The following is a 14,106-nucleotide window of genomic DNA, read 5'->3' on the forward strand; positions in this document are numbered from 1 at the left end:
ACCCTGTTGATATAGTGAGGATAACTCACCTCGAAACTGTCGATTGAACAGATAACCCAAGCTGCTCCGATCACTAATACGATCTCCACCGCTGGACAACCACCAAGGCACTGAACTCAAAACAATATCCAACAATTACCAAGATGCCCCTGGAAATCACCGGTCAACCCTTGGTCAAAGTTAAAGTCAAAGTCAACCCCTGACTGACTCTACTCGCCGAGTCAACCCGATGACTCGCCGAGTCCCCATGCTCAGAATTCCCCAATCCGCGACTCAACTCGTCGAGTCACCCCGAGACTCGCCGAGTCCAACAACTCTGAGTCCACTTACACACAACTCACTGAGTCATCCCTTGACTCACCGATTCACGGCTCAACCAAGAAAGATTGGGACTCTTCGACAAGACTCGCCGAGTCCAAGAACAGACTCGTCGAGTCTAAGGCTATCTTCAACCTACTCGCCGGGTTGTTCTTCCAACTCGTCGAGTTCCAGGCCATCTTCATCCAACTCGCCGAGTTGTTCTTCCAACTCGTCGAGTTCCAGCCCATCTTCAACCAACTCGCCGAGTCCACCCATGTGACTCGCCTGGTACCACCGGGTCTGAATCCATACAGAGGCTTTCCAAGCCATGCAGATGATCCAAACCATAGATCTACCCTCCCTAAGGCCATCCATCACATAAAGTGGCAAACTTTACGTGAATCCAAAGAGATCTAGGCATTTTCACTCTAGGGTTTGGGCTTGGGACAAGATAGCTCCTTCAATTACTCATAAACTGGGACTTTTATGCATTCTAGCCCTTCTCCATTCCAGATCTGAGGTAGCAACCTCAGATCTAACCTCTAAACTCCAATACACCAAAAGATATGATCTCTAACACCCCCAAAATGATGAATCTAGACAATAGCAGCTCAAACAATGAAATAATACCTCAAAAGGAAGCTCCAAGAGAAGATTAATCCGGATCCTTGCAAAGCCCTTTGATCCAAGTCTCTTCTCCTTCAAGATTTCTTCAACAATCACCTCTCCAAGCTCCAAATGCACTCTAATCCCTCACAATCACGTCTTAGAGCTTTCTGGACTTCTACAGAGGGTAAAGAGGCTGGGGAGAGGGCATAATGTTCTTTATATAGGGCTCATCCCCCGGATTTAGGGTTTCCCCCACTCAGCGCCTACTCGCCGAGTCCATCCGCTGACTCGCCGAGTCGGCCACTTAACACGCGACCAAGTCGCGACCCTACTCGCCGAGTCCACTCGTGGACTCGCCGAGTCGCTCTTTCCCATTTTACTCTTTTAGCCCTTCAACTTTACTCTTGCTATTCCGGGATGTTACATAACTTCATTTACATAAAACTAATTTTTACTTTTTGTTTGACTATTTTTATAACCGTAAATTTTTTCATTTTTAGGAGGGTAATATGAAGATTTATTCGTCTGCTTTGAAATTACTTTTGGATAAAAAGTTGGCGTTAAAAATTCAAATTTCTCATTATAATTTAAAGAACAATGTTGATGGTTATGAATCTCAAACTTCAATGTTGATAATAAAATCACTATTGAATTGGAAAAAAAATTAACACCGAACAAATAACATTATTTTACGAAACATACTACAAACACTACACTTATTAGATTCGTTTTTTATATGTTAGTTGATCAACTAACATATTTATATGTACTACAAATATAGGAGCCGTAATCTGATTCGTTTAACGTTTTATCGGCAAAATTCGGATGTCAAGACACATTAAATTTAAAGGTTTTAAATACAATATAACTAAATCTAATATTTTAAATACTTTAAAATATTATTAACTTTTAGACTGACATATGAATTTATTTTTTATATTTAGGATGCAGTTTCGTTTACTGGTGAAAACGTCACACCCGCTTCGAATCTTGATAAAAGTATTGCAACAAGTCCACTAACTAAGTGGACATCCTTTAAAAAAGTGTTAAGACATGAAGAATTAAAACACAACTTGGAAGATGTTTACGATTTTGATAATCTGGAAACAATGTCCTAAACCAAACGATCATTAACATCAATGACAGATCGTACTTCTGGAAAAGGCAAACCAAAACTGTTAATTCCAAAGAAAGAAAAATAATATATGATTTTCATGATTTTATATGAGTATTTGGGTGATTTGAGTACGGTTGATTTCATATTATGTTTAGATACTATTTGGTATTTGGGTTTGGTTTTTGATTACTTTGTTTCATACTATTCGTTATTTGGATTAGAATTTTGATCATAAAAATACATTTTTGGGTTTTATGAATTGTTGAATTATTCATCTATTTGTCTTTTGGGTTTAAACTCATATGAATTTAGAATTTTAATATTTTTTTTACTCTATTATTCTGTTTGAATGTGAATTTGTCAGCATTGTTACAATGTTATTCATTACAACTTCAATATAAATATTAGCAAACTACAACTTTTTATGAAATTATAAACTTTTATAAATCTTTTAACCGTTCTAAAACAATTATTTATAGTTTCTTGTGAATTTATTGATAAATTTATTAGTAAACATTTACCATTGAATTTGAGCAATCGTTAAATTTGTCCATTTTCTATTGTTAAATCAAGTATAAATGAATTTGAGCAATCGTTTAAATTTCATATTCTATAATGTAATTTATGCACTAATTAATCAAATAATAGTACATATCCAAGTTGTCGGGTACCTCCAAGATAATAAGCAAACATGTAAATTATATGCAATTTCACAATATTGTAATTTTTTTACTGGATTTAAATGAACAATTACTTCTTTCACTTGATTTAGATTCTTGATTACTCATATAAGGTTTTAATAAAATAAAATTTTGATAAATTGAAAAAATTGTTCAGCTGAACCTTAAAATTTTGAAATTTGTTGGAAATTTTGTTATCCTTTTTTTTTGTGTTGTCATGTTTGCTGATTTGACTATGTAGGGTTCATTTGAAGTTCCATTTCTCTATAAAAATGTTAATGTTCAAATCCAAGTGGAAACAGTCACAACTGGTAAGCATTCTAAATGATTTTTTCAATTACATTAATCAAAACTGTTATTTTAAATGGTACGTTCTCATGGATGTCACACCGATTGTCACTATATAGACCTTCTAGCGGTCTATAGAAGAATCTTAGCGACTTTATGAAGAATTTTGCTGCGTTTTCAATGAAGTATCACTCTGCCAACATTCTTCTCTATAGTTATTTCTCTTATTTTTGATATAGATATGTGACACAACAATAAGACAGAAAGAGGTTAGTGACCATTAAAGATGAAAAGGTAACATATAATTTAAGAATAATATATAAAGTGTAAATTGTAGATTTATGATTTATTTCAATGAAAATTTTGATTTTGACAAGTTTGATCTAAATTTGATAATTGAAGCAGATAGGAAAGATATGTGCTAACGATTTTGAATTTACATTGCCCTATAGAAACCAACAGTAGCCTCGCAGACCATTCCCTCATATATTAGTAGGTCTTAACATTTCCCAAAATTCAGCTACATGAAGTCATGGATGCACTTCTTGAATCAATCCTCTAAACCGAATTTCATTTGTTAGTTGGATGTAGTGTCCAAAATGCAATATTTGTGAAAGTTCATTATTATTTATTAGTGTTAACCTTTAGCAAATTATGAAATTAATATTATATTTTTGTTCATAACATGTTTTTTTTGTAATAATTTATTTGATCGGAAGATATGTATATGTGATTGGGTGTAGCCTGAAAAATCATATTTTAATTTTTATAAGGAAAAAATACTTTGAAATCGACCAAATTACAATATTTGAATTTGCTGTTTATGGTTATGATAATTCACTTTATTTGTAATGTTTATTGAATTTCTTTGAAGAATTTAATGTTGCTGGTACATATAACAACTTAGTGTTGCTTTTGGTTTTACAGAGCTAATATGAAAAGAGTCATATGAGCCTCAATGAAGGTTGATACACTGAACAAAGTCAATTCATAAAACTACTACACAACATGTTTTAATCAAGAAGTCAGCATTATGTTGTAATAAAACAAAGATCACATAGATCATTTATGTTAAAAATTACTATATTAAAAAACCAAATTGCTCTAATATAAATATTAAATATTTTTATCTAATAAGTTTGGTTAAAAAAAGTCTAAATATGAATCTAACATTTTGTTATTAAAATTCAACCTAAAACAAAGTCACCTATTAAGATGATATGTATTTAATTTATGTTCCCCGCGTTTAACACGGGTTATAATCTAGTTTTTAAATAAAATTAAAAAATTAATTATATAATCTATTCTAATAAATGAAGGTTTTCTTGTCATATGTTATATTTTTCATTCAATTTGCTAAATGTCATTTTTTGTTTATTTTGAATTAATTTCTTTTCCACATGTCATTTTATAGTTTTTTTATTTTAATAAATTCAATATAATATTTTAATATAATAATTATATTAAATATAGCAATAAATGAATGTCAGTTTAATTAATGGACTTACTTTTTTATTTTAAAATTTCAAAATTCAAGTTTATTAGTTTATTTTGTTTAATTATTTAAATTTAAAAGAAAAATCAACTTTAATAATTCATTATTTTTCTTATATTCTTATAAATCCAAAGTTTTTAAATATTTAGATTTTTATATTTAATTTTTTTAATTAATTCATGTGATACATGGGTCTTACACCTAGTAAAATAATATATCATTAATTTAAAAAAAAAACTTATGAATTGTAATATTGTATTTTTTTAATTACTTTATAATTTGTAAGTATGTAATTACACATGTAATTACTTTTATTTTATAAAAGTCACGAGTTTGTATAATGCAAAATAGCATCATTTTTGGAGCTTTATTCTTATTAAATACATTGAAGTTGTGACACACTCACAACACAAGTGAATCGGTTGTAAAAAAAATATTTATTCTTATTAAACCTTTACTTTTAGTGCATGATTCTTGAGATTATAGGCATTATAATTTTTACAGTAAGAACTCCTAATTACATAAATCATTTTACTTTTTATGACTAAATCATTGTAATTTTTTAATGCATGGTTATAGGCATTATAAATTTTTATAAAATCATAAGCTTGTACTATGCAATAAACATTTGCGTGTAGTTAAAAACATAATATATAATATAAATGACAATGATATGTGACAAAGTAGACATAATAGCAATGTAATAACCATACATAAACATAACACAATAAATTATAAATTAAAATAATGAATTAAGTGTGTTTTTACTATAAGTAAGTAAAAGATGATACAAAAAATAAAAGAACACAAAATATAAAATTTGATTTTACTTATTAGATTAGAGGATTCTTTTCAATTTCATAAACACCCGGACCAAGCTTTTTACTTTTTAGGTTAAGCGTTTTGTTCATTTCCATCGAATTGAATTGCAAGGCAATAAAAGGAGGAATGAAAGGAATTGGAAAATCCACCCGAGCCCTAAACCTAAATGTTGAATTTAGCACAATCAGAGGCATCGGGAATGAAAATAAGCGCATGTGAGAATGAATAATTACTGAAATTGAAGTGATGGCTTTAGCGAATTAGTGTAGAAATATGTCGACCGATTACAAAATTAAGGTGATTTATAGGTGTAATAGTTGACCTAAAGTTCATGCAAACAAAAGGATATGAATTACTTGCCTATTCATGGGAGTTTGAAGTGGAAATTGAATGAGTAATCACAAGAGATGTTCATCGGTGTGAATCAGGCGACGAAATAGGAGTTCATTATAACTCTCAGACAAAGTCAAAATAGAAGATATATAGATGTGAAGGTAATTTCACTATCAACGATATCTAATTTCTAAAATTTTTGAATTTAATTTTTCAAAAATTTCAAAATCTTGTCTCCTTTTACATTGAATAAACAATTTAATTTTTTTAAATTTACTTTCCTATTTTACAGTTCCGATAATTTTGGTATGATATCAACATGCACCAAATTTGTAGTTTACTCTATTATCGTGTATTGAAAAGTGATTATGTGCATTGATACGTTTTTGTTTTCATTAAATATTGGAATGTGATTATGTGCACCAAATATGTACTTTACTCTATTAGTATATTATTATTAAAATTAAAAGCAAACTAAATAATAAATGTTGTAAAGAACCTGTGATTGGCATTTTGTTCTGTGTAAACAAATATGTTTTTCATATAGGTTTTCCATGTTGTAATTATGATTTTATACAATTTTTACATGATGCTTATTTTTAATCATATCAACAACCTATTTAAGTGTAAGTATAAGAGACTGATAAACATAATAAACTCGTCAAATCTGAGAAAGTATTAAGGGCAAAATGGTCCAATTCAAATATATGTTGTGTAGGCTTTGTTTGGAGTGAGTAATTAAAATTACAATTATGCCCCTGCAATGTTTTTATTGAAACTTACTCGAAATCAACATTGACAACCATTAAACTATTCATGCAACTGATTCGTATAATGAAAGTACATAGGTGTAATTCAGAATAGTTGTTTGTTTTGAACAAAAACAATATGACAAAAATCTTAACAAATAGCAGGACATTCAAATAAAGGAAAAGTTAATTAGAAAAAAAGAAAAACTTTATATGTTATAATGATATGAATTTTTGAAAATAGACAGTAGAACATTTTTTACTGTTTATTTACATAAAAACACATACAAATGTAATATGAAGGGGCAGTCAATTTACTAAAATTCCCTTGATCTGCATATCATAACAAACATCTTATGATTTTACTTGTGTATGACTATTTTTCGCAATATATTGATCCTGTTTAAGAAAGACTCAAAAAAGGAACAACAAATGGAACTGAAAAAGAAATTATAGAGTAAAAAAAACATAAAAGATAACCAAATATATATATATATATATATATATATATATATATAAACAAATAGGTTTTCCATGTAGTAATTATGATTTTCTACAATATTTACATGATGTTGATTTTTAATCATATCAGCAACCTATTTAAATGTAACAATCTTTCAGCTTAATAAACAGAAAAAACCCAGCAGATCTGAGAAATTAAACCAACGATTATGCCCATGTAATATTTTTACTGAAACTTATTCGAAATCAAAATTGACAACCAATAAATTATTCCTGCTACCGACTTATATAATGAAAGTATATAAGTGTAATTCGGAATGGTTGTTTGTTTGAAACAAAAACAATATGACAAAAATCATAAAAAATAGACCACATAGTAAGAGAGAATGGATATACGTAACTAACCTGGTTGATTATGCAGTCCACAAAAAAAATCGATGAGTATACCCTGGATATAGGAAAAACAGATTGCACACACACACACAAAAAAAAAAAAAAAACCCCGATGAGTATACCCTAGATATAGGAAAAACAGAAAGCAAAAAAATGTAGTCTTCAAACCTGATGATGAATATTTGATCTCTATGTATTGAAACAGGAATGTAAACGTGTATATATTGTTGAATTAGATGTCTAAGCCCATAACTATTTTTGGTATGGACTTGATTTGATTATGAGCACGGTCCTTTTGGGTTGCCTTCACTCATGCAACTTGATAGGATGACAAGGGGAGAGAAAGTAGAATTTATTATGTGAATAATAAATTGGTACTCAAAATGGTTTTATTAATATATTACAAGATTAATATATTATTTGGAAATCATATTATTTAATTAGTATTGATTATAAATTAATTTAGTGGTCAAAAGAGACTGATTAAATAATTAGGGGACTGTTATGCAAATCATTGATAGTTGCATAAATGGGCTGATGGACTCCATAGAGTGGAGTGGATGAAATCCTATAGGGAAGCCCTATAGATTTCGTCCATGAGCTTTAAGGAAGGAGTTCATGGGCTGCTTGTTGCCTACGTTAGGTATTAGGGTTACCACCTGAAAAACCTAGCAACCAGGCTATATATAGGACCCCATACAAGGGGATTTTCGGCCTAAGCATTATAGAAAGAAAACCTAGCTGAAATCCTTCTCTCCCAAGTCATCCTCCTTGCATTAAGTGTTTGTGACTCCATTAGAGGTGCAACACTTGGGGCACTAGGTTTTCAGAAGTTTAGATCAAGAAGGATTAAACTTGTTATTGCTACATAACAAGAGAGGTAAAGATTCTAACCCTAATCATATGTGATTTTCGAAATATGTATGCTAGTTATAGGGTTATTGCTTTGGTATTCATAGTTGTATATTCAAAATAGAAAAACCTAGATCCAAATCAATTAGGGTTGCATGTACACCATAAGAATGATGTTATGCTCAAAACCCATCATATATATATATATATATGTATATATATATATATGTATATATATATATATATATATATATAGGCTTAGGTTATTTTATTCGAACTAATTATTGTACATCTATATCGACATATACAACAGATGAATATATAACAACAAACAGATAAAGATGCAGATCCCATCATATCACTACAACATAGCAACATCCTAAACTAGGATACATAAACTAATAGGCCAACATTCATGTCTTCAACCCATAAGTGCAGTGAGGAAAACTCACCCCACAGTCAGAAAAGATAACAAAAAATAATGTTGCTCAAGATGTCAACTCTACAAGTTACCAATACAACAAATAGTGACCTAGACTCAAACTACAACTCAAATACCCAAAATTCCCCTAGGTCAAACTTGGTCAAACCCCAGGTCAAAGGTCAAAGTAAAAAAAGTCAAGGAAAGTAAAGGTAAGCTGAGTATGTGTCGCGTACTCGGCTATTACACTAAGCGTAGTCGAGACTTAGCCAAAACACATGACTCTAACCTAATACACACAACATACCCCTTGGTACACCCAGTGTACTTCGTTTGAACTCAATCTTTCTCATTAAGTGCTTAATCTTTAAAGACCTCTCATCTAAATTCAGATCTAGACCCAAAACATCATTCTAAGTCATAAAGTTTCCACCTTTATGACTTTCCATGACAAGAAAATGTCCAAAAGCTAAAACCCTAACTTATTGTTCCATTAAGACATCACAAATCTTGAATGGAAGGATTAGAAGGACCAAGATCATATTTATATGGTTCCTAACACCTAAAAAATGCATGAAAGGACAATTCTTTTGGTTAGAGTAATCCATACTCATGAACACCAAGCTTATGGGACCAAAATGAACACAAACTCAACGTTAACAAGATCTAAGCAATTACCTCATCAAGTTTCAGACTTTATACCTCCGAAGGGTGCTTGAGGGTGAAACACTTCTAGATCCAAGATGCCTTGTGTAACGACCTGAATTTATTTTTGTCTCCGATATTACTTTCTGTTAGGCAAATATTCATTTTCGTAGGATTATTTTTGATTTAAGGTTATATAATGAAATAAATTAAATAAAGAAAAGATTCTAATCAATAATTAAAATGTATATATCTTAGTTTGTCAATTGTTAATTAAGGGACTCGAAATGATAATGTATCTAAATAAAACAAATAAAGGTACACGTAAAGTTGAGGGGGGCTTAAGTGTAAGATTGGAAACTTGTCTTGAAAAGGAAATTGAGCCTTGGGGCAGAAAACGTATAAGTCTGGAACTTTAGGGACCAAATTTATTAATTTGCAAATGAAAACACATGCGTCGTTCTCTTTTCCTTCTCACGTTCGCTTCCTTTCTTCTTCTATACCGGCGGTTACATATTTTCTTCCCTAAAGAAATTAAAGGGGTGTTTGGATAAGAAAAAAAGAGGTGTTTATTGTTTATTCTTACAATAAGCTAATTTAAGTGTTTGGATAAAATCCATCTTATTAGGCTAAATAAGCTAATTTTAATAAGCATCCCTCCCCATGCTTATTGCTTATTGCTTATTCCCACCACAAATAAGCTATAAGTAATAAGCTAAAAATCTAATCCAAACACCCCCTAAGATGCGATCGTCTTAATTGGTGTGTTTCCAGATAGGCGGTGGCAGGGGCGGATCCAAGGGGATCCCGGGGTAGCCCGGGATACCCCTCAAAATTTTTTTCAGTAATGTAATTTTTGTTTACGTATCCCTCAAAAAAAAAAAATCGGTATAATGTATATATACACATCCCTCCACTTATAAACACAAATAAATAGTTGGTCTATTGGTTAAGGCATTGGCTTATTGAAGCAAAGGTTTCAAGATCAATTCTTGCTTTTTACATATTCTTTGTTTACTTTTGTTTTATTTTCCCAGCTATTCTATCCCACATCGCTAAACACATGTAAACTCAGCCGTTTTTTTCTGTTATATAAACCTGTTATCCTCATGCTTTATTTAATATCTACTTTGGGTCCCACATCGATTCAAGTATCAAAATATACTTCAATTTCATGTTTATATAACAAGACTTGATGTTAGCTAAGGATTCGATTAAGATTTGGGTTTAAAACCGAAACGAACCGGGGAAACTCAAGTATCCCGGGAAAAAAATTGGGATGCCCCTTTACTTTGATCCTGGCTCCGCCACTGGGTGGTGGACCTCCGATGATGGTTACGTTTTTAGCGACTTCCTACAACTTCATCCCCTTCTCCTCTGTTGTCTAGTCCGTGCGACTCTATGGGGATAATTCTGGGTCCAAGGAGGTATGAGACCAGTGGGAGCGAGAGGGAGTTATGGTGCTTCTGGCGATGACTAGGGTTTTCGGCAAAGATGTGGTGATGGCCCCGACGATCTAGGTTTCCGACAGTGCCTCTCAAGGCAGTGAGATCGAGGTTTTCTACAATTCCAGTTATTCGTCAATGGGGGTGAGACTTTATACCTTTTGTGTTGTTTTCTTGTTCTATATCCGTCACCACCAATATCGGCAGCTATGGCTGGCGGATTCCTCCACCACACCACCATCGAGCAAAGGGTGGTTGGAGTTGGGTTGGTGTAACGCCCGTAGATCCGGGCTAGTCAATTAGAGGCAGTAGGAGTCGAAAACGAATTTTCGACAAAAGATTATTTAGAATAAATAATCTTAACCAAGTTGTAGTATATGTCACAAGGTTTCCGTACATATAAAGAACGCCGAAATCCGAATTATAACGAAGAAGTTATGACCCGTCGAAGTTTCGCGACGGAACCGGCACGGCACCGGGAAGCGTAAATAGTGAATTTACGATAGAGCGAGATTTAGCCTTAGCGATCTAAACGAAAGTCATAAAATATGTTAAACTAAGAACATCGATAAAAAGAACGCCCAAATCTGACTTCGTATGAAGAAGTTATGATTTTTCGAAGTTTCGAGTTAGCAGTGTACAGCCCGAAATTCGAATATTAGATCGAGCAGTTTTTAGTTGACACAACCTAAACGAGAATTGAAGATCTCGTTAAGAGTAGCGTAACGAGAAAAAGATGGGCGAAAACGGATGTCGGATGAAGAAGTTATGAGGATTTAACGGACCAATCCTGTCCTGGCCCGTTGATAATATAAAATTTAAAATCGAGCCAAAATTAGCCGACGGAGTCTAAACGAAAGTTGTAGAGTACGTTCCCACCTTCGTGTGGATATAAAGAACGTCAAAAACGGAGTTTCGTATGAGAAAGTTACGAATTTTTAAAGTTGAAGCATGAATCTACGAAGTCTGTTGCGAGGTTGATGACGTGGCTGCATCTGGGCCGCCCATCGCTGATGAAGGAACGCGCTTCGGATCTTGACACGTTGCCCTTCGTATACGCCCCGCGTCCGAAGTCTGGACGCCCCACGTACCCTCGCCCTGATCTACTCCGAGTGTTAGACAGTTGGAAGCTCGCTGGCAGCCTTATCCGATGGTTACGCCCCGCGTAGGTCCGAGGTACGCCCAATGTATCGAGGCCTCGCAGGGCTATAAAAGGGGGCCGAGATTTCTTCATTCTTCACACCATTTTTCACTTCTCTCTCTACAAACTTTCTCTCTCTAAGTACTATAAACCCCCTCAAGCCCTAGTTAAGCCCCTTAGCCCCGAGGGAAGCCCCGAGGCTCCCGGAGTCCAGAGAAAAAAGGAGTTTTTCGGTTTCGAATCGCTGCTCCAATTAAGTCCCAGTTTTCGATAAAATTCGCTGTAAGTGTGCTACGCTTACGCAATTTTTAATATAGCTTTCAAATAATTATAGGAATGTTATTAGGTCCTTAAAATAATTATTTGGGCTATTATTATGAGTTATATCGAGTATTATTAACACTTAATAATACTTGGACTAATTAGTTTGTCGCGGTTATCATTAAACTAAACCCTAGTGGTATCGATACTAGGTTTTATTGAAGGAATATCGTTTTGAGAGTATCGAAGCGCTGTCCGAGTACGGAGTCACCACCTAATCAAGTGAGTGCATGGTCTCTTTCATCTTACACATAGATATGAAGTATTTTATATAAACTACGTGCTATGTGTGCATATTATATGAATACTTGCTGTCTATGCTGGATGAACGTTTTATACATGTTTTAAAGGATTTAAACTGTATATTTATTTTATATCTACAAAATATGTTGGGTAAAACATGGGTAGATGAATGATGAGGGATAAAAGCTGAAATAGAGGAACATTAGTAGCGTGGACCTAGTGCCCTTTAGGTATACATTGGCAGCAGTGGACCTAGTACCCTATAGATGAGCACTGGCAGCTGCGTTACAACCCGTAGATGTTTTAGATCTACGGTAAACGTCCTAGCAGCTGCGCTCTAAGGACAGTATTGGCAGCTGCGCCTAATGGGGAGCCTTATGACCATGACAGTAGCGTTTAAAGGTCAATACCGACAGAAGCACCTCATAGAAAATGTCACAATCTTGGCAGTTGCGCCTAAGTGACAAGATTAGCAGTTGCGCTTAACTAATGTGTCATTGGCAACAATGGACTTCATGTTGTTTCCTTAGGATGATCCTTAGGAATGAATGAATGAGAAATAGCTGATTCTTAGGGGAGATCCTAAAGAATAAAGAAGATAATGGGGATGAGTAATTGGGTTAATTGTTTGATGATTGAACATAATAATTATATTATTGTGGGTTGAAAACCCTATTTACTCACCAGGTTTCCCAACCTGACCCACTCAGTTTATTTATATCACAGGTGTTGATATGAAGTGACATTACATTGAGAGATTTAAAGAGATGTAGATTACTAGTGTAATTAATTGTAAGTTCTGTTTATGCTTATGTTTCTGTATTAACGACGCACTACTAGAAAAATAGCCTTTTACGACGCGCAATCAATGACACGCGTTGATAGAGGACACACATTTGAGCGTGCCCCAAAAATCGATGTCAGTTTTCCAAAATATGAAGCATAGAGGGCACGCATTTTTGCGCGCCCTAAAATTAGTGTCTAATAAAAAATAAAAAAAAAAGACGGAGGGCACCTTAAATAAAATGTGTGTCGTCTAACCATGTCGCTTTATAAATTTTAATGAAACGCGCGTTTCATCCGAGGGGGGAAATGAAATCCAAAAATTAAAAAGCCCGATTTGTTTCCACCGGCTGAAAACCCTAGCTCATCCCGCTGAAAACCCCCTTTCTTTCTTTCTTCTCTCTCGATTCTCAAACCTCCATTCACCTTCTGCCACTTCTTCGACCCTTCTGAGTGTCTCCCACCGCCGTCAACCTCCAATGAAAGACGGTCGTTCTTCCCCATCACCATCTATCTTCCAAATTACTAGACTAACCTCACCTCTTTCTTTCATTCACCGCCTCATCCAACTGGATTAATCCTTACACCTTCTGCCGATCGATGTCAAACCTCTTCTGATAATCCACCGCCCATTCACAATTATCTCCATCCCCTTGTGGAAAACCCTCATCCAGTCTAACCTCCACATCTTCTAATCGATTGGGGCTACTTTCTTCCACTAATCAACACCAGGTGACGACCAGAGAAGATGGAGATGGAGTCGGCTACAATAGACGTTGGTTGGTCCACCTCTCTGTCGTTTACCAGCATGACCCCCCTTCTTTCACTCTCAAATCCTAATCCCCATTTTTAATATATGTTTAATGTTTATATCTGTTCTCACATGAATTTCTATTTTTATTGAACCCATCGTTACCAGAAAGTGAGAAGGAAGGAGAAAGACGAACAGGAAGATTTAGGGTGACAAACGTATGATGAAGGTTTCAAAGAGTAGAGACGAGCTTTTC

Source organism: Lactuca serriola, chromosome 9 (genome assembly GCF_051521515.1).
Source record: "Lactuca serriola cultivar US96UC23 chromosome 9, Lser_US96UC23_V15, whole genome shotgun sequence".
NCBI classification, from domain to species: Eukaryota; Viridiplantae; Streptophyta; class Magnoliopsida; order Asterales; family Asteraceae; genus Lactuca; species Lactuca serriola.